The sequence below is a fragment of the Dendronephthya gigantea genome, unplaced genomic scaffold, assembly GCF_004324835.1.
Source record: "Dendronephthya gigantea isolate DGI-Jeju-01 unplaced genomic scaffold, DenGig_1.0 000071F, whole genome shotgun sequence".
NCBI classification, from domain to species: domain Eukaryota; kingdom Metazoa; phylum Cnidaria; class Anthozoa; order Malacalcyonacea; family Nephtheidae; genus Dendronephthya; species Dendronephthya gigantea.
The window spans coordinates 734,350-759,757 of NW_021163081.1; the positions used below are offsets into that span (position 1 = coordinate 734,350).

General features: G+C 36.9%; 1 pseudogene; it reads left to right on the forward strand.

The window, feature by feature from the left end:
- Positions 1–11,236: 11,236 nt before the first annotated feature.
- LOC114531416 lies at positions 11,237–23,695 on the forward strand (annotated as a pseudogene).
- Positions 23,696–25,408: the final 1,713 nt, after the last annotated feature.

The window sequence follows — 25,408 nt, forward strand, 5'->3', positions numbered from 1 at the left end:
AGTTGCGCCTAGGATAGAGAACGGCGTGTTGGCTTCAATCTCACAAGTTTGCTCCGTGCTAAAATGATACGTCGTTCTTTCTCCGGAGAAAAGTTTACACAACAGTTGGACATCTCCACTTGCTGTTTCTGCATCGGACAAAACAACTTGTGAAGAACATCGTCAATCTCCGAGGAAACCACATATGCTTTTCCAATGTTTGACAGCTGCTTAACCAGGGCAGATGAAGTGGCACGGCCGCTAAGCATGTTGTTCTGTTTGCCATCTGAATTCGGTAAGGAAAGAATAGGGGTTGTGGCTGAATGGTCTATTGCTGCGGATTTTCCAGTGCCTGGGTAGCCCAAAAACATGGTGAAAAGATTGGGTAGCTGGTGGTGCGTCCCGCAATCAATCGTAGCTCCGTTATTGGCAAGAATGAAAGCTGTCGAAGTTAGCAGAGATGGTGCGAAGTATCCAATGGAGCTACACAGAGAAATGGCCTTATTTTCGACGAATCGTCGCACATCTTCATCGAAAAGATTTGAATAGTAATACGATATTCCAGAAATGCGTTTGTGAAGAGCTGTCCATGTAGTTTCTTGTTTTCTGCATATTTTAGTCAGAGGATTAGAAGCCATTGTATCCCTTTTTTAGCTTTGAGAAACTTTGGTTATGTGCGAACGCCAGGATAATTATAATGCAATGAAACGTTAGAATGATGCGTTCGGTGTATGAGTGATATACAGTGTGAGATATTTGAGAATGCATAGTTTCCTGTTAGGCAAGTGAAACATTAAGCAGCGTTACGTTGGACTGTAGGTCTTTTTATGTTACATTTTACAATTTAGAAATATTTGGAACACTCACGCAATTTGAGTATTAAAAATGGCCAAATTTAGTGTAGGCAGGCAATGCGCAAGAGTAAAAAAGAAAATCTACGTGGCATGACACGTAGGCGGCAAAATATTATACGACTTTGTTGCATTGAGTATTTTTGACAGGTATGTGATAAATGACGTATCAATTAAGCTTATCGTTAATAACCTTTGGTCAGATATTATTGTAGTCCTTCTGTTAGATATTATTCTAATTCTTCAAAAATATGCTTAGCCAAATGAAATTCGCTGACATTGGGGTTCAAGTTGCGGGAAGGTAGGAAAAGAAAAGCAAATTCAAACGGAATTGTTATTTCTGCAATGCGCTAGTGTTGCAACACAATGCGACCGAAGCGAAGGGAAAGGAAGCTACCAGCGTGGTAAATGCCAAAAAAATGGCCACTGGACATATGATAAACTTAAAGAAGAAGTAATATCAAGTAAGAATCGTGTGATAAGTTGGCTAATGGAAGAGGAACTGATTGCGAAGAGAAGGTTGTGTCTGCAATGTGATGTTGAGATGAAACTAGTTGAGTGTAATGATCGATCAGATGGTTGTAAGTGGGAATGCAGAAAGCAGATTAATGGGAAAAAGCACAAAGTTGAGTTTTCAATTCGAAAAGGTAGTTGGTTTGAGAAAAGTAATTTGACGCTTGAAGAAATTTTGAAGTTGACATATTGGTGGTGTAGAGGGGTCGAGCAAGAAACGATGAGGTTTGAGGTTGATGTTAGTGGAAATGCGGTTGTAGATTGGGATAGCTTTTGTAGGGAAATCTGTGAGGTAAATTATTTGGAATGTGAGGAACAACTAGGTGGTCCAGATAAGAGGGTGCAAATCGACGAAAGCAAATTTGGAAAATGCAAGTATCATAGAGGTCACAAGGTTGCCAATAATCGAAACTTTCATCGCGAAGGGCACAACCATAATATCAGATTGCTGGAAGGCGTATTCAAAGCTCGAGAAACATGGTTATAAGCATATGACTGTAAATCACTCAAAGGAATTTGTAAATAAGGATGGCGATCACACAAATAAAATTGAAGGACACTGGCATCAGGCGAAGGCAAAATTTCCAGCTTTTGCGGTAAGGAAGTATATGTTTTCGTCATATCTAGCTGAATTCCTATGGAGATATGAACACAAAGGTGAAGATTTATTTGAAGTTTTCTTGAACGATTGGAAGAAAATATATGGACAGTTCTAATATTAAAACTACAATGTTTCTGTTAAGACCAAGTGGATAGCAGTAGAGGAGATGCGAACAAAACATTCTGATTCATGTATTTTGTTATTTTGACTAATGTAGTGGGTAAATTGAGTTGAAATATAGTAAATTAGGCTTATGTATGTGTTATAGGAACAGTAATATAGATATTAATGAAAAAACTTTGTTGCTTATTATGTTGCATGTTTTTCAAAAAGAAGAAATACAACTGTTAAGAGGCATACACATCCGATAGTATTTATGATGTGGGCTATTTTTTAGAACGAGAAATACAAATCATAGTATTTATGATACGTACGGGTTTTTTTAAGACTATGATAGATGTTATATTTATGATAATATGATACGGGTTTAAGAACGAGGCATACAATGCGGGATTTTTTAAAAACGCAGCATGCATATAGCATATCTTTATGATCGGTTTTTGTAATAAGAACCAGGCATTCATATCATAATACTATGACGCAGGTTTTTTTTTAAGAACGGGCCATTATTTATGATGCAGTTTTTTAAGAACGAGCCATACATATCATGTATTGTATTTATGCAGGTTTTTAAAAACAACATGCACATAGCTAGTGATATTGCATTTAGGATAATATATGATACAGGGTTTTTTACGAACGAGGCATACAATGCGGGATGTGTATGTTGTTTTTAAAAACCCGCATAAATACTATATGATTCAAAACGCAGAACCATCCAATTCCAAAATCCAATTGACTACACTTGCGGCCACGAACGTTTATCTGTTTGTTTATCTGCATGATTCTCTGTTTGTTAACACGAGGAGCGGACACATCCACACATTGCGTGCCTATTTTTATAATAGATGGACTACCCCCGATCAGAGTTCAGTTATAACAAAGGCATTTCCCTTCTCCGGATGGCCTAGCACAAGCAACGCAACTATGTGAGGTTAATGCCTAGCGGGCATCTTGTTACTTAACAAATGATTATGTAATTCTATTAACTATATGTCTCAAGGCATCCCCTCTCATCCCGGTATTAATGAAACTCAATATTTACGAAGTGTGACGTAACTCATCCACTGCGTATCACCGTATCCCAAAATATAACAGTATCAAAAGTGGACAGGTATTCTATAATCTAGCCTCTCTGTCTATTCCTTCCGACATTTTGACGAAAATTGCACGGGGGAAAGCCAGCGAGGAAAGATTGTAGTAGCCTGTAGGCAATCAGTAGCCAATAGCGTGCCGACTTGATGCGTATCTTAGCAACGAAATGCGGAGGAAGAAAGGCGAATATTTTCTGAATATCGTGGTACAATTTTGAGCCAAATTGGTCAAATATTTCACGAATTATGAGCATAAATGTAACTCTGACATCGGTAGGAAAGCTATCATGTTGTGCGCTCGGGATATTAGTGTTACAAGCCGGCTTGACGACTTCAGTCACTCTTTAAATCAAGAAAGCAGACCGGCTGGTTGATGAATAAAGAATCATGATGGCGGAACACTTGGACGCATTACCCAACTACCTATAACTAAGACAGAATCTAGTCAATATCGGAACAGTAAGGAGATTGCAGAGCTTTAGAAGTCTCTCACAGAGATATTACACATTTTGATAAGGTATTTACTAAGACATAAATTTGTCATATTAATCCGAAAAGCAGAGCGACTATAACTTCTATTGACCATTTGTGTTGTTAATCTGATTCGCTTGAATGGCTGCAACATCGCAGTATGACAGATTCTGCCCAACAAAACATATGAAATTGATAATTCATTAATATTTCATTCTCCAATACATAAAACATAGGCAAAAGGTCACCATTTTAATGAGCAAATTTCGCACACGCGCAGTCTCAAGTGCCAATGCTATGGGAATTAAAAATCTGTCCATAAGTCCATGACCTTGGTCCATTCGCGCAACAAGTTGTGCGGCGTTGTGCATTTGAGTTGCGCCTAGGATAGAGAACGGCGTGTTGGCTTCAATCTCACAAGTTTGCTCCGTGCTAAAATGATACGTCGTTCTTTCTCCGGAGAAAAGTTTACACAACAGTTGGACATCTCCACTTGCTGTTTCTGCATCGGACAAAACAACTTGTGAAGAACATCGTCAATCTCCGAGGAAACCACATATGCTTTTCCAATGTTTGACAGCTGCTTAACCAGGGCAGATGAAGTGGCACGGCCGCTAAGCATGTTGTTCTGTTTGCCATCTGAATTCGGTAAGGAAAGAATAGGGGTTGTGGCTGAATGGTCTATTGCTGCGGATTTTCCAGTGCCTGGGTAGCCCAAAAACATGGTGAAAAGATTGGGTAGCTGGTGATGCGTCCCGCAATCAATCGTAGCTCCGTTATTGGCAGGAATGAAAGCTGTCGAAGTTAGCAGAGATGGTGCGAAGTATCCGATGGAGCTACACAGAGAAATGGCCTTATTTTCGACGAATCGTCGCACATCTTCATTGAAAAGATTTGAATGGTAATACGATATTCCAGAAATGCGTTTGTGAAGAGCTGTCCACCTAGTTTCTTGTTGTCTGCATATTTTAGTCAGAGGATTAGAAGCCATTGTATTGATCCCTTTTTTAGCTTTGAGAAACTTTGGTTATGTGCGAACACCAGGATAATTATAATGTGTGAGGAGATTGCAAAGCTTTAGGAGTCTCTCACAGAGATATTACACATTTTGATAAGGTATTTACTAAGACATAAATTTGTCATATTAATCCGAAAAGCAGAGCGACTATAACTTCTATTGACCATTTGTGTTGTTAATCTGATTCGCTTGAATGGCTGCAACATCGCAGTATGACAGATTCTGCCCAACAAAACATATGAAATTGATAATTTATTAATATTTAATTCTCCAATACATAAAACATAGGCAACAGGTCACCATTTTAATGAGCAAATTTCGCGCACGCGCAGTCTCAATGTCCACAATTCCTGGCCATGTAGCCTTGTTTGCATGTTGGCTCTGAACCATTCATATGTGATCACTTGTAATTAGAATACTTTCTGATATTGTAAGCAAAGAAAGGTAATACACATAAATGTACTAGCTTTCATGTTTTTACTAGTTCACTCATTGAAATGATACCACATGGTAGTTCACTCAATGAAATGATATACAAACCCAGAAAATTCTTTAAAATCATAATGAAAAGTTAAAACTTTTAATTAGATATCCATAAACTAGCATTAAGCCTGAAGATCAGGTACTTTATATAAATATATAACTTTTTAAAAGTTGTAACATTTAAACCTGACAACCAGGTTTTTATATAAATAAATAAAAATGTACTGTACTTTAACATAGCAATAAATATACCAGCTTTGCTGACTTGTTAGGGTGTTTAATGTAAAGGATGCACTTTTATTTCTTCCGTTTATCAACAAGTTTTTTATCCACAAGTAGTTTACCAGCAAAAAAACTGTCTTCAATTTGTTTTTGATACTTGTGCGAGCAGTAATAACACTCTTCATTGGAGCTCTTTTGGAAGCCGCAGTGACAGGATTCGCCCAAGGTAACTTTAGGTGGAATATATGTTTGCTTGTATTTATGGTTATGAACCACATAATAGCCTCTTTCTTCAACCAGATTAACTGAATGAACTCATACCGGAAAATTTGCCACCTCCTTCCTGGTAAAAGTAGTATTTTGGCTGTACCTTGCTATAGTCACATGTTTTGATTCTCGATCCTCCATCGACACAACATTCAAACCCAAGCATGTGCTGAAATAAGGTGCCCAACATTCCACACTGAAGGAGAAACAGATCGTGTAAATAGACAACATGCTCTAAACAAATTCGCACAGTATTGCTTTAACAACCCCAAATCAGAGGCTGTAAGATTCAACACTCTACAAAATACTGCAACACTCTCCCTTAACCGCAAACAAATATATGCCAAAACATGAAGATAAAATTCTTCTTTCTCACGGTCACTAGTTTTTTTGATAGAGTCCATGATAGACATGAAATTATGTAAAAACATCCTTGAATCTTGCCCTGTAAACCTGTACCGGAAATTCCTACCAGACCCTTTCGTATCATTAAACCATTGTTTCACTTTTTAAGGCGACTTAAACATGCAGTTTTTAAGAGGCAATTTACAAGTTTATAAAAAGGTGTTGAACTTGGTACATCTTGAATGTGAGTGATATTAGAATCAAGAGTTGATTTAGAAATACCTTCATACAGAATTAACCTAAACATCTGCTGACAAGCATTATTCTTAACATGTAATGGCTCTGTGTGGGCTTTGTTGACAAAACTACCAAGTAAAGGCTCAAATTCTTGTCGGCTTTGTTGGCCAGCAATAAATGTAGTAATCTTATTTCGCTTAGTTTTGGCAGAGCATTTTTGCTTATCCACGTTTTCCTTAAGTTTTTCAACTTTTTTTGAAACTTTAATCCTCTCATTATATGACCATGGTTGCCATGCACAGTCGGAGTCTGACCCAAATATCCAAAGTGGTTCATCACAATTTTCAATGCTTACATTAGCGAACGTAGAGAAATATTTTGCACTGATTCGCAACTCACCGGCTACAAATGCTAGCATTTTTAAATCATTTGGAAATTCCGAGAAGGTGAACTTAACATTTTTTCCTTGTATTGTAAACAATTTTTTCTCAATCAAATTCATTTCAAGCAAAATAAATTTCACATAGCGCAAGATTACAATAGAGTTTTCCTTGCAATTTGCCCCAAATATCATGAAATTTTCAGTGTTGCTTAATATATGTTTACCTCTGTTAAGGAAACTAACAAGCCAGGAAGAGGCTGTGCCATTTTTTCCAAATGGCGCTCCATCCCCCCCTATTACAACATGAAACTTGTTAACCTCAGAATTAAACCACAACAAATCATCTTCTGACTGTTCAGCCAGATTAAAATAAAATTGTGCTAACTGAGGCACTAAAAGTGTCGGTAACAGCCATCTACTTTTTCAGAATCATCTAAACCATAACAGAAATCTTCATTTACACAACACATTTAGCCAATATCAAGGGACTTAACATGGGGCATCATTTTATCATATGGTACTAAACGGGGAACATTGCAAGATATCACCTTAGTTCGTGTGTTATGTTTTGTACCATGCAGTAATGACTTCTTGTTGTTAATGAAATTAACTTATACACAGACCTATACTTTCGCTTGCTCATTATACCCCTAGTAAAATAGGTTTGAATACTATGTAACATGTTTTGATCAGACACTTGATCCTTGACTTTACAGTTGTGAATCTTAGGAAAAACTTTCTCACACAATTTGGGCTTTTTAGAGATTACCTTAACTAAACTTTGCTGAGAGAATTTTGTGGTAAGTGTATCACCCAAACCAGAGGCAGTGGTCATTGTATTAGAAGGTGAACCACCATGAATCCTTGTCACTGCTTTGAATGTTTCACTGCCTTTCTTTGTAATTGTTCTTTCAGCAATCTGCAAGTCGCCTACCTCATTTGTAGTAGGTTTCAGTTTTCTATTCAGTATCGCCGCAGGTTGTTGTACAAGGGTTTTTTGTCTCTCATTCACAGTCTCTTTCATGGAAGCAATCTTAAAATAGAAAAAAGTAATAATTTCCCAAAAGTTCTACCATGCTAAGCACTGTAAAAGACATGCAAATTTTGTATCAATCTAAATCCTTGCAATGAATACTATACAGAAGACTTTCTGTCACTTAAGCTTGCTGGCCACAAGCATGCCAAAATGAGTAATAATGGTTTCAAATACTAATTCAAATTTATCTGGTATGTATTTTTTTTGTAATGTCAACAAACATTGTTCTATCATGTCTACAGCATGGAATAATATAAGCAGCACATAATGTCAAAATTAATGGCCTTAAATTTGAAATGTATTCCCCCACTATCTACTGTACCTTATCTTCCAGCCTTCTGCGTTTAGCATTCAAGACATTGAAAGTTTTTTCATATTCCTTGACTGAGCTATGTGCTTGGGCTGCCCCATTTCTGCTCTCTCACCTTGCCTTCATTATTTGCCCTACATTGAATCGAGCATATCGTTTCAATTTGCTTAGCGGCATCCTAAAACAACAATTCGTCACGGCTCACTAAACATCCTTAAACCCGGCCTTGCAATTTGAATTCAAATAAACAAAAACATAGGATTTTTACCTGGAATATGTTCTTCCAAAACCCAAAGGCAAAAGAATGAACTGGCTAATCCTTCAGAATCCTTTTGAAGAATAGTACAGTCCAAATATTCACTTGTGTTAACAGCGACATATTTTCATCAAAAACCGAAATCACTTTTATGAGTTTCCTGGTTTAAATACGGTATAATTTGGTATCAAATGAAAGCACAACATCTGCTCTGTACAATGCCATCTTCTATAAAGATGTATGACTGCTTAGACTGCTGGTATAGTGCATAATTCAACAGTGACAAAAGTAGCACTTACCCACCTACCCACAGAACAGTTTTAAGCATTAATTATGTTACAAAAAAAGCAAAATTAGCTCAACTTTTATTTGCGCCTTTCATGACCAGATGTGTACCAGTAAATCAGGTGAGAATAATTTAAGACTGCTCTTTTGGTGTCTGCGGCTGCTTTTTTATTAATAGAGGGCCGCCTGCTGTTGTGAGCGGCAGTAACTCTGGCGAAGAAATTAAACAAAGTAACTACGGTCAGAGGATACTGCAAAGTTTCCATGCCCTCTAATACCTAAGCAGCCAGACGTTTGTCCTAACATAAATGAGCCATGTTTTGACTTTTTCCAGTAAAAACATAAGGAAAAAATTTGTGGATAAATTCGGAGCAATCTTAGGAAAGATCGATTATACATTTAATATAATAGACCGTATATATCGTTATTCTATTAAATTGTCAGAATTTCAACTCAGTCCTATGTATTTGACTATTTTTCTATTTTAAATAAAACAATAGACTTGCTTTCTATTTTGAACTTTTGAACTTTGAGCTAAACTGGCTTGATACAAGCGGCCCCTGCGGCGGGTTGTTCATACGGCATTTAGCTTAAACAGTGGATAAGCTATAATTAGAAGTTTTTGACAACTAAGCAGTTTCCCTTTTTTAAAAGTTTTCCCTGGGGACATCTCTCTTGAATGAGTCAACTTGAATATTACGCACTGAATATGTAGTTGTAAACAGTATCTTTGTATTAAGTTAAATACATTTAGTTTGCTTTCTATTTTGAACTTATCCACCGTTAAACAGGCTTCATATAACCGGCCTTCATTCAGTTGCTTATGCAAAGCGAAGGCAACCTTCTTACTTTATGTTAAATGTCCTTCGTCAAATAACAATGACCACATGTATATGATGGGTTAAAACGCGCTCGATTAGGACAATTTAAACGACGGATTCATATATAAACGACAGCTGCTTCTATTTAATATTTCATTGCATTCAAAAATTGCCTAAAGACATGGAAACTTTGCACTATCCTTGGATGTAAGTTAGGCTGATCCTTTTTGCAACTTGCTCTGTTCCTGTTTGTAACATTGATTCCTTTATGTAACCTGATATGTTACTTTTTGTAACTTTTGTTCCTTTAAGTCACCTAAGATGTTTTTTTGTAACTTATGCATGCCTATCGAGGGTTATGATAGCCTATGAAGGCCTACGGAGTGCTATGTAGGGTTATAAAGGCCTATGAAAGGTTATGAAGGCCTATGAAAGGTTATGGAGACCTATGGAGGGTTATGGAAGGTTGTGAAGGCCTATGGAGTGCTTTGGAGGCCTATGGTGAGTTATGGAAGCCTATGAATGTCTATACAGGGTTATAGAGTGCTGTGGAGGCCTATGGTGGGTTATGGAGACCTATGAAGGGTTATGGAGGCCTATAGAGGGTTATGAAGGCCTCCTATGGAGGCCTATGGATGCCTATGGAGGGTTATGGAGTGCTAGGAGGCCTATGGCAAATTATGAGGCTTATGGGGGCCTATGGAGTGCTATGGAGGCCTATGGTGAGTTATGGAGGCCTATGGACGGTTATGGAGGCATATGGAGGGTTATGGAGACCTATGGTGGGTAATGGATGGTTATGAAGGCCTATGGAGGCCTATGGTGAGTTATGGAGGCCTATGGACGGTTATGGAGGCATATGGAGGGCTATGGAGACCTATGGTGGGTAATAGATGGTTATGGAGGCCTATGGAAGGTTATGGATGCCTATACAGGGTTATGGAGTGCTATGGTGGGTTATGGAGGCCTATGATGGGTTATGAAGGGTATATGAATGGGACAAAAATATAAATTGACAATGACAAATGTCTTCGGGTGCATGCTTTCAGGCAATGTCTCATGTCATCGGGCTGTATGTTTTTTGGTGCATGTTTTCGGGCAATCTCTCACATCATCTGATCGTATGTTTTCGGCCAATGGTTCTCATGTGCGATGCGGGTGTATGTTTTTGAATGAAAATATCGAGTTCACTGCAATATAATGTGTCAAATCAGATGAGGAATTTCAAATTATAAAATATATTGTCGTACATCTGGGTATCATAAATTTGGCACCTTTTTTTCCATGTGGTTTCTAAATATCCGATATGGCTTTTGATAGAAAGACTTGGGGGAGAAACGTTCTCGAAAGAACTTCAAATGTGCTGCAAGAAGCAGCAAGAAAAATTGAAAGCGAACTAAACAATGCGATGAGTTAAGTTCTGTCTTATATATACAAGCTGTAGTTTGTTCTTAAAGCATCATCAGTTTTAATTCCTTATGGAAATTTAGGGCCTGTAGTAAACTCGCCTAAAGTAAGGGTGAACAGTCGTAAAAACCCGCTTGAAATGGTGGTCTGAGATCGATCTCAGATCTATCTGGTTTGTATGTGAACGCAAGAGAACGCAAGACAGCGATTCCCCCTGAGACACAAGGGGACTTGATGGGGGTTAAACGGGGATTTGAGAAATTCATCGGATCAGATGATTCTTTGACTCAGATTCGGATTAGACAATTTCGAATCTAATCGGATTTCAAAAATAAGCCAATTGTCGGATTAGAAACGTCCAATCCAATCGGATGCACACTTCTAGTCTGCAAGGTCAACTAAAAGGCTGGTAATATTGATATTTCCAACTTTTGTGGCTGGAGGTGAAACACTTGTTACATTTTCTCTACGTGACAAACTTATTGACAAGTTTGGCAAGGGAAGAACTATTGAGAAAAACGCTTCTCAGTGTAATGAAATGGTCAAGGTGATGACAGCTGGTGCTCATATTGGAAATAGCATAGCAGTATACACTGATGATGATAAACTTGTGTGTCCGTATTGCGATTACATAGAACCAGGTAAGTAATAAGACATTGTATGCCTGCATGTGTGCCATATTTTTGTATTATTATTAAGCTGCAGTAACAAACATAAGATATGTTGTTATGTAGATATTCATGATAAAGATGACAAAGCATCACCTGGTAAGACAAAAGAGAAATCTGAAGCTTCACTTAGTGAAGAGGCTATCAAATCGGCCCGCAAGAAAAGTAAACCAATTAGAGGAAAAGGAAAGCCTTTTAAGATGCAATTGCCATTTGAAAACACAATGAAAGAACACAACACATATCAAAAAAAGTCTGACAAAATGTTTTTGGCAGAAATGAAAGAAGAAAGAGAAAAAGAAAGAGAGCTGCAAAAGGAAGAGCTTGCAGCATACAAAGATTCAATGGCACTTCTTGCAAATGCAATTGCAGGGAGGTCGCAGCCTGTTCAACAACCATATTATAATTTTCACCATGATATTGACAGTCTACAAACATTTTACAAATTTTAATTTTATTGTTAACAAATACTAGCACAGTAACTGTTATATCCATGCACTATATACTGAACTTGCATGACAGCTAAATACAGCTATTTTAACTAAGGTTTCCCCCCCCTCAAAATTCTAAACATTGAACTCCGGGCATACAATGAATGTCAGGTTATTACATACCTAGACCTTTAAACTCATGAAATATTTATTGTTAGGCTTCTATAATAGTGTAGGTTACTGTTTAAGGCTAGTTATATTTCAAGTATAAGGCTCTAAGGGGCTGATTACATGAGACAGGCTGGCCCGGTTATCTAGGCTGACTATTTTTTTTCTATACTATAAATACAGCAGCTTTGAAACCTGTATAAATAAATTTAAAAGATATATCCAGTTTATATTAATTGTATAACTGACATTCCTTTTTTGCTCAGAGTTTAATATTTAGAGTCTTAAGAGGACAATCTTAATTGGAATAGCTGTACAACTTGTGTGCTTAACATAGTTACAAATTAACATAGTTTGTTAATTTACTGTGTTTTAAAGAATTCAGTTAAAGAATTTATTATCTCTTCTGCACTTGTGTCTATATTTTGTAAAGCAAAATCTGAAACATCCTCATCAGAAACATCCTCAAAGTAATCTGCAGTAAGCTTGTCTGCCCTGATCTCACAAATATTGTGCAAAACACAACATGTTGCAACTTTCATTGGCAAGTAATTTAAACTTGTATAATTCTTGTTCAAGAGGCATCTGAACCTGTTTTTTAAATGGCGACAACTTGCCTTGCTCAGCTTAGGAGACAATTAAATTTCTTTTGTGCAGGACTAAGATTGCCATCATTAGGACGCCTCTTCATCAGCCATGGCAAGAGTGGATTCACCGGATCACCAACCAGCATGAAATTTTTTACAATAAACTCACATCCAGGAAAAGTAATCCTGCTTCAGCTTTCCGAAATACTCCAGAGTTTGATAGTACTCTGGCATCATGGACTCGATGTGGCCACTTAATGTAAATGTCAGTAAATCTTAAAAAGATTCATAAAAAAAATAAATATATATTTTTAATCTTTTGATAGCAAGGTTTGCATACATGCATTAGTATGACATATAAAAACTAAGTGCAACATCCAACCTATCAAAATGATTAGTTTGAAACATATGTCTTATCATTGTACTACAGACTACAGTGGCGACACCAGCCATACATTTTAGTTGTGTTTTTAGACCGTGAAAACAATCAATTTCTGAAGAAATGAATAATGGTGATTTAAAATTTGCAGAGCATGACCAAATTTTTGGGCTGGCTTCGCCACTGCTGTACTATCCTGTTGGTTTCTTGCAATGGTTATCAAATAATACATTTTGGATGTATTTACATATTACCCCCTGAGGCTAAGAAAAATGGTACTGTACTGATACTGATGATCAACAACAGCTTAAAGGACAATAGAATAAAATCCTTTGCGATTGTAGTAATCAGGTGAAGATTCAGAAGGTGCTACAATTGGAATATATGGGTGCCATCAATGGCACCAGCGCATTGAGGGAAGCCCCAGGTCGTGAGAAAACCATCAACGACACTGAGCAGTTTCTTGAGTTTCTCGCCTGATGGCCATTTGATCACTTGAGGCAGAAGTATTTCAACAACAGCTTGGCAAACCTCATTAACAATTTCACTACAGTACTTTTTCCTACACCAAAACGCCAGGCTAAAAAGCGCAAATCCTCATTAGAGACAAATGCCAAAAACAAATTGCTCCTTGCTTCTCCACAGGTATAGCTTTTCTAAACGTTGTATCCTCTTGCAAAAGATAAGCATTCATTTTCTTGCAAAGAAAATCGAATGTTTCCGTAAACATGAGGAAGTTTTCCAACCAGAGGCTATCGTCATTCCACATGGCAACCGTTTCTTCCCAAAACAACCCTGTTCCTTTGCTTGCCTGCACCCAAAGGCGTCTTTCAGAGGACAATCTTCTTCCTAATGCACCACTACACAAAAAATAAAATGTCCTGTAATTTTTTTTGTTTCACTGACTTGTGTAATGCTTAATGAAATTTGCCCGGCGCACTCGTATCTTTCTCTGGTAATCAGAAGTTATACTCAAAATACTTGCAATTAGATCTTGTTCTTCATGAGCTGCCATTTTGGTATGATGTTGATGTCAATTCAGCGGGTGTCAATTCAGTTAGATAACTAGTTCAGTGGATGTGGTCTAGTTGTCCATCCAGTTAAACATAGTTGTGTGCTTGGTAGCCAAGCCTTGGAGTACGATTAAACAAGCTCGTTTTTTGTGTTGTGTAGCTGTAGCGTGAACGCACACAGAAATTGTAATTTTTCACCACAAGATCAATCTCGGATCAATCCTGCCAGATCGATCTTAAAGTGAGCTAAGTGTGAACAGGCCCTTAAATAGCTTTTTGAGACAATTTGCATGTTTTAATATTCATTTGAATGTCAAATGGGTAGTGCACATATTAAAAGTTATGACATGATTTTGAGGTAAACCGCCTACCAACCGCAGGGACTGGGTAGACATCAAATGCATTGGATATCAAATTACTCATATTATTATTATTATTACTTTTATTACTACTAATATTATTATTATTATAGTACAAGTGGCAACACAAGTCAAGCTCAACCGACTACTTCTGTTAATCAGTCTAATGCTACAGAGAATTTCAGGTATAGTCAATTAATACTACAATATACTACAACATATTATATATTTTGTTGCCAGAAAGAATGAATGTTGTATACTATATATATTGTGTGTTTTGTATATTAGTACCAGGATGTAATTACTCCGGCGTCAGCGACGAAGTTGAAAATTCGGCCTGGTTTTGTTTTGTTTTTCTTTTTTTTTTTTTTATTTTTCGTCGCCGCAAGTCTGATATGGCGCAAAACATTCTAGTATTTAAAACGTGCATGTGGCTGTATTTATCTACGTCCCAGTCTTATCTCCTAAGAGTTGTGGTGCACAGCTTCGGCTAATTTTCCGATGCGCGATTCGATTTCGCTCGCATGATACGGCAATTCCTTCAAGAGGAGCAAATAAACCGTTGTTTTCATGCTCTTCAATTAAGTTTAGATTGAATTGGAGTAAGAATATATTCAATACATGTAGATTCTGGTCCTATTTTAATAATATCGCTGCTATTTCGCCGTTTAACAAGATGATGTGGTCGTGTATGGGCGCGTTAACACGTCGTAGTTTGCACAGGATTGAAGATATAATATATAAGCGCGAATTCCAAAGGCTAAGTGTAGGACTAAGCGAATGTATCATGTGGTTTGTTTACATTTTCGAACAATGGAACTTCTATACTTTTTAAGGTACGATGTGCTGCTGAATTTTGCAATCGAACATTTAGCTTCGTAAGGCATCTAAATGCGAATATGAACTGTATTTATGTTCAGAAGCTCTATATTAAAGACTGGCATGTGCGCTGGAGTTAACGCCAGAACAGGCGTCTTGTTGTTCATTGATTCAAGCAGCTGATTGTAAATTACCTTATATAAGTGAGATTTACAATTGTATATAACAAAAAAACAACATCAATAAATTTTTCATTAAAATAATTATTATTATAGTTTGGTCAATCTCAACCAACTACTTCTGTTAATCAGTCTAATGTTACAGAGAATTTCAGGTATAGTACAATTAACAGTCTTATAAATCTGTTATATAAAGTAAAGCTATTGACTTTATGATGAAATTATGATATAAGATTTTCCATGACAAATATGATACCATATGTATTTTACATGTAGCTTTAATGACATTACTGTGCCTAACAGGAGAGCATTCCCTGGTTTGTGTGCTCGAAACCAAACAACACCAAAAAAAGCATGCCTCCCTCCTCACAAAATGCCTAGAACATATTAAAGTTCTGATACATTCATGGCAAAAGAGACATGGACTCATGGTTTCTGTTTATTGAGTTCACCAGCAGCTACAAAAACACCAACAAATGTGGAAATGGAGCAGTTAAGAAGGGCTGGTCTTGGAAAAAGAAAAATTGTTTTTCCAAGTAAAGATGCGGATCATAATGGCTTCTCCAAACACCTGGAAGCTAGTTATCCCAAATGAAAGTATGGAGGTGGCTTTGAGTTGTTAAAGGTTATTGGTGGAGGATCTAGAGCAAGGAATTTAGAGGGCTTGCCACTTGGCCCAAATGGATATTCAATACGTTACATCCGAGAGACACTTTGTATTGGGCAAACAGTACTGTACATAAAACCATTACAGGTTAAATTGGACATGACGCCCAAAGAAGGACACACTAGCTAGCCTAGTTAACAACCTAATTGAGATTGATGGGGTTTTTTTCAAAATCACGGTAACTTACGGTTGTATATCAATTTAACTATCTTTTAGAACACCAACAATGTCCCTAATGTTAACTGTGTAACATGTGGGGTTGCTGGGTTGCTTTTTCACCAACAACAATCAAGGCACACAGGCTTAAAGCTAGATTACAGTCGCTTCTGCGCATGTGCTACGTGTGCTCACATTTGTTTTGATTCTTGCAATTTGAAAACATTGTGCATTATTTAGTGTTCACAATTCAGGCAAGATGGCCGATGCACGGGAGAGAAAATTTTGATTGTTCTCTACGCTTACATATATTCTCATTAAAAGAAGAAATACAGCCAATGAATAATTTTAATATTTATAATACATGTGTCTGAAATGTATTTTCGCAAATATTGCTTCGAGCAAATATTCCAAAATTAAGTGTGAATAAAGATTAAAGTGCAACATGTCTATTGTCTGGCAACGAATCCTCAATATTATTGGCTCACATTTTGACTCCAGTTCGAAACTATTTGTTACATGAAAGATGCAGTAACTTCCTAGTCGTTGTCGTCATTGTCGTCATCGTCATTATTGTTATTGTTATTGTTATTGTTATTAGTCAAATCCAGACCTAATGTATTTTTAGATATTGACACTTAAAGAAAATAATAATTTTTTCATAATAGTCATAGATATAGTAATATGTGATTTAAGTAGCCAATTGTAAATTACCTGTAGAAGTGAGATTTACAATTGTATACAGGGTGTCTCAAAAAAAACGCAACCACTTAAATATGCAGAACATTAATACAGCTCTAAAGCGTAATAGATAAGCACCTCTGGGAATTGAAAATGGCACTTAATCCTTCATTTACAATGCTAAAAGTCATTTTAGCTGAACTATGGTGCAAACCCGAACAATATTAATATTCTTGCATATTTAAGTGGTTGCGTTTTTTTTGAGACACCCTGTATAAGAAAGCTCTATATGAATAAAGTTTCCATTATTGTTATTGTTATTGTTATTGTTATTGTTATTGTTATCATTATCATTATCATTATCATTATCATTATCATTATCATTATCATTATTATTATTATTATTATTATTATAATTATTGATTCCATCGTTAACAATTACATACGTCGATGGCTTTAAATACCAATCTCAGGAACACTCAGTACAGTTTGGGAAATGTTATCCCACGGAAATATAATATGTCAGCGGAAATATTTAATTATATAGCCATTGATATCCCCTAACCTCACAGACATGATAATTTATGCACGCGTTTGAATTAGCGCGCAAATTTTTAAGGAAGGGTTTTCCCTTTGTCACAACATGGCAGAATTAAAATCGATGCGGGATGTCGAAATAGCTTTTATAAAGGAACATTTCAGAGGCGTTTCAGCAGAAAACAATTACTGTACGGGTTTTTTCGATGGAACAAAGGAGGAATTGGAGGAGCTATTACACAGGCTGTTGGCGATTAATTCTACTAGCCTCATGACATCTGAAGCACACTCAAAGTATAAGCACCATAAGAGATATACAAGTGCCGGTAGGTTCAACCTGGAATATTGTTGAGTTTATCTGATTTCGTCAATTATACTGACTTTCCTACGTTTAGTCGTTTACCTAAAAAACCTATTTAGTTTTACTTACTAAAATCAGTACGATTTTTAGTTAGTAAAATCAGTACAGTATTTTTCTGTAAATATCATCAGCTCTTTTTAGTATACATCATTTTGCATAACGTTAATTAAACCAAGTTAAACACAGTAGCCAAACCGTGTACATTATATGTTTTCATAGTGGCAGATTTCATTGATTTTAAAAACTGACATTTCGTAGTCGTACTCAAACATTAAGCTCTCTTATACCATGAGCGCAATGAGGGCGGCACGTATGCATAGCCAGGACACAGGATAAGGTTTTCTGAAAGGCCACAGGTACCAAACAGTGCTAGATAATATCTTGTTGAGCATGGAGCTAAAATAAAAAGGTATTTCTTAAAATATCATTACAAATCATGTCGTGTTTGAAGACAAACGAGGACACATCCCTATACAGTTCTTCGGAAAGCCATTTTCTGTTAAGGGGATAGAGATATGCCACTGTATCCATGGATCAACTAAGGTAATGTGTAAACAAAAAAATAATTACGAGATAGTTAGAATATGTGGCATGGATGTGTTAAAGACAAACTTCTAAAAAATTACAACAAAGCTCTTTTTGGTTGCAGGATGGGAGAGGTGGGAGACCTTCAGACCAAGCTGGGGCGCATGATTACACGAAGAAACAGTGTCTTAGGCTACAAAACACTCAGAAGCTTGATTGCCCAGCCACCTTGCAAATACGCTCCATTGACATTTTTGATGACTACTTTGTGGATAAAGCAAAGTGTCTATCCGAAAACAGCATTAAAATGGCGAAACAGGCAATCATTAAAACCTTGAATGAGGCACTTTCTGGAGAGAATGCAAGCAACATCCGCAGATTAACGAGACACTTTCTGCGAATACCCCTTAGTTCTGCTCACAACAATCATCCTGTCGCCACGTTGTCATCGATTGGGCAATACGTTGACTCCAGGGTAGTGGAGAGAATCTATGCATTGGTCAAAAATAATATAACCAAAGTTACCGAAGTAAAATGTTGGCTTGACAGCTACGTCGTAAACGATCTATTTTGTGATGTTCCAGATAGCCAAAGACGAAAGAAGACCAACCGAAGATATTATCCCTGCCGCCAAGATTTACGCAACCACATAGGTAGAGCAATTTCCTCATTGAAATCCTCCAGCGATGACCAGGAATCACTAGCACGCAAGATCAAAGAGTGGCAGGCAAAGGACCCCACATCAAAATTTTTTTACCAAACAAGAGAAGAAACAACCGGAAAAGATAACGACGACAAACGTCAGCCTGGAGAGAAAACCTTCCTTTTTGTCCATCAAGAGCCTTGGCAACAACGTTTGCTTGAAAGGTACGGAAACAAGGTCGTTCTGATGGACGCCACGTATAAAACAACTAAATATGCCATACCACTTTTCTTCATTTGTGTCCATACAAATATTGGCTACAAAGTGATAGCAGAATTTCTGTGCCAGATGGAGGAAAAAAAAGCAATAAGCCCCAAATGGCTTGAAACCCCAAATGGGATCCAAAATATTTTATGGTTGACTACTCGACGGCAGAGATTGGTGCAATCGAAGAACAGTTTCCAACTACAACCGTGTACATTTGTGACTTCCATAGGATCCAAGCAATGCAAAGATGGTCCAAAGCGAAGAAAAACGGGTTGTCTTCTGAGCAACAAGAAATGTTCCTGCGCCACATGCAAAAGATTTCTTACGCCAACTCCGAGGATGAGTTTTCGGCCGCTGTGGAAATGTTTAAGAAAATACCTCTTTACAAAAACCAAAAGGTAAAGGATTACGTGGAAAACACTTGGTTTTCTTCGCGTTGGGCGCGTGCTTTTCGGCAACAGCAGGCAGTAAACGTGGTAAATACAAATAATGGAACGGAGGCCATGAACAAGTTGTTCAAATATGAATATTTGCCACGTTCAGTGGATAAATCTTTGTATGGCATTGCGACCACGATAGGTGAGAGCTTTATCCCAGATTTGCATCCAAAATGTCCCAGTTTACCTACAAGATCGACCACCACAGTTTGTAAAGCACTGCCTTAAAAGTCGTTTCTCAGCAGCTGAATACCGAAATTCCGACATTTTGCCTGTGAACTTTCAAAAAGGACAGTTTAACGTCAAAAGTATGACAAATCCAAACGAGAAGCACCTTGTTGATTTCATGACACCAGAATGTTCCTGCCTTGCCTGGAAAAAAAAACAGTATCCATGCAAACACTTCGCAGTATTTTCCGCATATGTTGAATGGGGTTTTGGATCCTTACCAAATCATTACAGAAACAGCGTTTTTATTACTCTCGATAATGAACACGTTAAAACGAAAATTGATTCAACGTCAACGAATAGCTCAAACCAAGATTCTCATGTTGAGGAAAAAGTTCCAACCACGGCAGATGATTCCATGGTTAATGCGGAGAGCAGCCCATCTTTGGTGTCTAAGTCAGATGTAGAAGATCATGACCCAGTTCTTTTAGATAACGAAATTCAGCCTGCAACACAGAGTTCGTCAACGTTAAGAAAGGTTTTACACGAGAAACTGGATATTTTAAGAAATGATTCATACCTCGTTGATAATGACACTGTTCTTCTGATGGCCATAGATAAGGTGGAGGAGATTCATCAAAAAATGCATGCCTACTGTTCAAAACTAAACGGTATACCGCTGAGAAGTAGTCCTTTAAAAAAGAAATTGAAAATTACTAAAGACGAATATCATCAAGTCTTTCACAAAAATCTACCAAAACGGAAAAAACGAAAGAATGGAGATACCAGTACTAAGATCGAAATCGAAGACGACGAAATGGTACTTGGAACAAAGAGAAAGGACGAAGATCATAAGAAGGCTTTTGTAAGCACAAGTTTATGAGAATAATGTTATTCAGGTTATATAAAAATTGATTCTACTTTTGTACAGGAATGTATTTCTTGAGATGGTTTTTCCCTCCCTGGCATATTTATAATACTCCTTTGATAGCTGGCCACACAAACACAATAAACTGAAAATAAAAGCTTACTAAAACTGTATAGTGTATTTTTCAGGAAACGGAGGAAATAATAATTGACCTAATTCTCGATGTTGAAGATGAACAACAGCCAAGCAATTACTCCAGTATTGATGAGCCCACACAACTTATTAATATGGATGCTGGACATGATGACAGTTGTAAAATACAACGGTACACAACAGTTATCTTTAAATATACTTTAGTTGTTTACGTTAAAAAGCAAACTAGATTGCATAATCAAAACAAAAATTTGTAGGCCAGTCTTTTCCAACAAAATAGAAAAATTTTATCTTTTTAATAGAAAACACGAGCCCCTATCGCGACTGGTTAACATGAAAAAGTTAGGAGTTAAAATTAACGACGTTATGCTAGAAGTTTGACCAAAAAAACTCACTGTTGGTCATTTGTGGACCCTCATCCCGCCAGAGAAGGCACACCTACACAGTTCGAAAACAATGTCATTAAAAAGACGTTTCCATCCAGGATGGCTTATTGACGAGGTTAGATATAAACAATAATTGACGTTTATATATATAAATAGCCTACGCCTTCGGGCACTTTGGCTAAATATTCAAAAAACTTGTCATTGTTACTTACCAATGATTTCACACAATCGTTTCACTATATCAATTATTCTAGGTGATAGAAGCGGCTTTATGGAAGCTAAGTTTGGATTATGATGTTTTTGCCGCAGATGCAACATTGGCAGCCGTAGCGAAACGTGGATCCAGTACACGATTGCTTTGGTCTCGTCATAGCTTTGAATTTATTTCCAAAATTTTTATTATATATATATTTTTAAACCAGCATGGAATCCATTGGACATTACTGGTAAGTACAGTTGTTTATCCCCGCAATTAACAAAATGAACTGTTTCAGTACTTGCTGTATGATATTTTGTACTCAATATGTTCTATTTTATACAGGTTCTAGACAAATTTCGGAATACTCGATTATTTTTGGACCCTACGAATGGCAAAAAGCATACGAAAATCGATTTCAAAACAGATCCAGATCTTACGGATACAATTGATAAGATATGGTGCGCTATTTATTATTTTAGCAATTTTTTTTTAAATTGAAACATTTGACGACGATATTATCACGGTCATGCTGAGGCGCATAGTTAGCTGTATTATACATGTAACTTTCGTTTCAAGTACAATTTCGTAGCAATATGCACTTTTTTGCTATGACTTCGCTCGTGTGACGTCACACTTGAGAAGCTTACTAATTAGTAGCTACTCTTTTAACTCCCCTGTTTTTTTTGGCTAAAATATGGTAAAGTCCTGTTCCTCTTTGCGTTTTTTTCAATTCAGAAACATTTCACGCCTTTTAAAATACTGATAGATTTGAAAACAATAACATCGTCCCCAAAATGACGGATGCCTCAAGTGGTCTATAAACCTCTACCGACACATCTGAGTTTAGACACATGTACTACTAACTACCTCTCGATCTATAACAGCATTTGCTGGTCATTTAAGTGAAAACGAAAATCATTAGAATGATTCCCATTTCAATTTCGCGTTGCTTATGTTCAATAGAAAGAACTTACATTCAACAGTACTAGTAGGTATAATCAATAAAAACACCTAATTATGTATTCCAGTTAGTGAAAATCGATAGCACGAAATGAATCTCAATAGCATTATTCAAAACTCATTTATGATTATTGCACAAACAATACAGTTAAACCAAAATACATTTAGGTACACAAAATAGTCATTATCGCTGTAGCGTACCAAAGTTTTTGAATACGGTTTGAATCTTTACAGAACATTGATTACATTATTGAAGCGGGTATAAATAACGATGTTGCTTACATCTCTGTGTGATTGACTTCGATAGTTTCATCATGGCTGAGCAAAGGCGAAGAATGAGGATTTATCAAGACGACAGAAATAGACTGATTCGTGCTTTTGAAGAGCCGGACCAAGATTATCTTGCAATGGCAGATACATTGGGTGTGAATAGATCAACAGCATGTGGAATCATTTGTAGATATCTACAGCAAAATAGGATAGACGAGCAGCCACGTTGGTGGCAGAAACAACGTTAAAGTAGATGATGAAATGACGGCTTGTTTAGAAGAAATCGTCAACAAAAACCCGTTGTTAACACTAAAGGCAATCAACTCTGAGCTGCGTCGCCGGCTACCCAAAAAGTGTTATGTTCATGATTGAACTATTGGTAGACACCTAAACGGCATGCTGTTTACACCTAAGTTATCCCAGAGAGTTCCAGCTGAACGAAATCGACCCAACATCATAGAACGTCGTTTCCAGTACGCGCCGTGGTTCCTGGAAGTAGCAAATCTCTACCATACAGTATTCATTGACGAGTGTGGATTCAATATCTGGACCTCAAGGAGCCAAGGTCGTTCTCGCAGAGAAGATCAGGCTTACCGACAAGTCTGTGGGCAAAAGGGGAGAAATATTACGATATGTTTATCTACTTCAGCAATTTATGGTGTTGTTCACCATACTATACAAATGGGAGCAATGACAGGCCCATTGTTTAATGAATTTCTTGTTCATACAGCTCAGGAATTCAACGAGGACGAAACACACTATCTAATTTTCGACGGAGCACCATGCCATAGGAGGGCAGAAAATCCAACTGACGACATCGAAACGCGCATTCTTCCTCCTTACAGCCCATTTCTAAACCCGGTTGAACAAGCTATTAGCTGTCTGAACGCAAAAATTAAAGGAGATATCGCGCGTTCTCGAATACAGCACCAGATCAACGACAGGCAAGCTGCCCGAAATGCCGGTCTACCATTGGAAGAATACAGAAAACAAATTCTGATCGCTGCAGCAGAAAGAAATATTCCCTCCATCACAGTTGCAAAATGTGTTGCTTGGAACAGACTAATGCAAAGATACTTACCCAAATGTTTAGCAAGAGAACAAATACAGAGTTAAATCAGAGTTATAGAACGGGTCATGTTGTGTGTAAAAATCATTGATACAAAAAATAGATAATATCAACATAATTTATGTGGAATGGCGTTTTCGTTTTCACTTAAATGACCAGCAAATGCTGTATATATTGCAGTAATATCGCTGACAAGAAAACTGGCTGGCACTCCCAATTTTGGCCATGTGTTGAACCAGTTCACTTCCCCCAGCAAGACAGTTTTAACTGTGGTGTCATTATTTATGTTGTACGTGCAAGTATCATCAGTTATATAAAATTCATGACGTATCACCATGGATTGTTAAGTAACTATTTTTTTTAATTATCCATGGTATAACATAATTTATGCATACTAATAGATCTGTTTATTTTCCTTTCCTAAGTTTGCAAAGTGCATATGTGAGGGGTCGGATATAAATAGGTCATTTGATATGGTGAAAGAAAGAGAAAGACTCACGTCAGTCATATTTGGTTCTTGCTACGATGACATTCACAAGTAAGTAAACAAAGTAGACAAATGTATTGAATTAAGTAGGTGCATCAGGTTGCATTAGGCGCATTTCTACAAGCAAAAATACGCTGCTATTTAAATAAGTCGTGACCTAATTGATAAGTCTGAACAAGAGGATTTAGGGACCAGTCATTATGGTAGGGGGGTTAAGCCTTGTGATTTTACGAACGAAACGTAGGCATTGCATGTCATGTTTTTTATTATCTGATTCAGGCAGATTGTCAAAAATATTTGGGATGAAAAAAGTACTATAAACCGGTATTGATGTTGAATTAGAGTTACACAGCGTTTGATATCAAGTGACTTGCAACTTTTTCCACCAATCTTGTCAAAAGCAAAGTATTTATCTTTTACGATGTTCATGATAAATCACGACTCTAGGGAGGAGTTGCAAACAAACTGTGCACATATACGAATGTTCGCAAATTACTTACTTACGACTTATTCAGGCTGCAACTTATTCTCGCGCTTAACCATTATAATTCATGACGAGGTTTGATAACTAAAGGCAATTGAATAATTAAATAAATTTATACAGTGCTGATATCTTTGATTTAGGAGAAACATGAGCATTTGTAAAGTTTGTAAGGACGATGACGGCGAAGAGATTGAGAAGAGAAGAAGATTGAATTGGATGTGATAACTGCTTGCAATATTTTCATGCCAGCTGTTTAAAGTTGGATTTTGCAGATGCCATCTCAAACTACTTTGTCTGTTATATTGTTATATTGTTATATTGTTACATTGTTACATTGTTACATTGTTACATTGTTACATTGTTACATTGTTACATTGTTACATTGTTACATTGTTACATTGTTACATTGTTACATTGTTACATTGTTACATTGTTACATTGTTACATTGTTACATTGTTACATTGTTACATTGTTACATTGTTACATTGTTACATTGTTACATTGTTACATTGTTACATTGTTACATTGTTACATTGTTATATTGTTATATTGTTATTTTTATTGTCATTGTCATTGTCATTGTCATTGTCATTGTCATGGTCGTCATCATCATCATCATCATCATCATCATCATCATCATCATCATCATCATCATCATTACTGTCACTGTCACTGTCACTGTCATTATGATTATGCTTATGCTTATGCTTATGCTTATGCTTATGGTTATGCTTATGCTTATGGTTATGGTTATGGTTATGGTTATGGTTATGGTTATGGTTATGGTT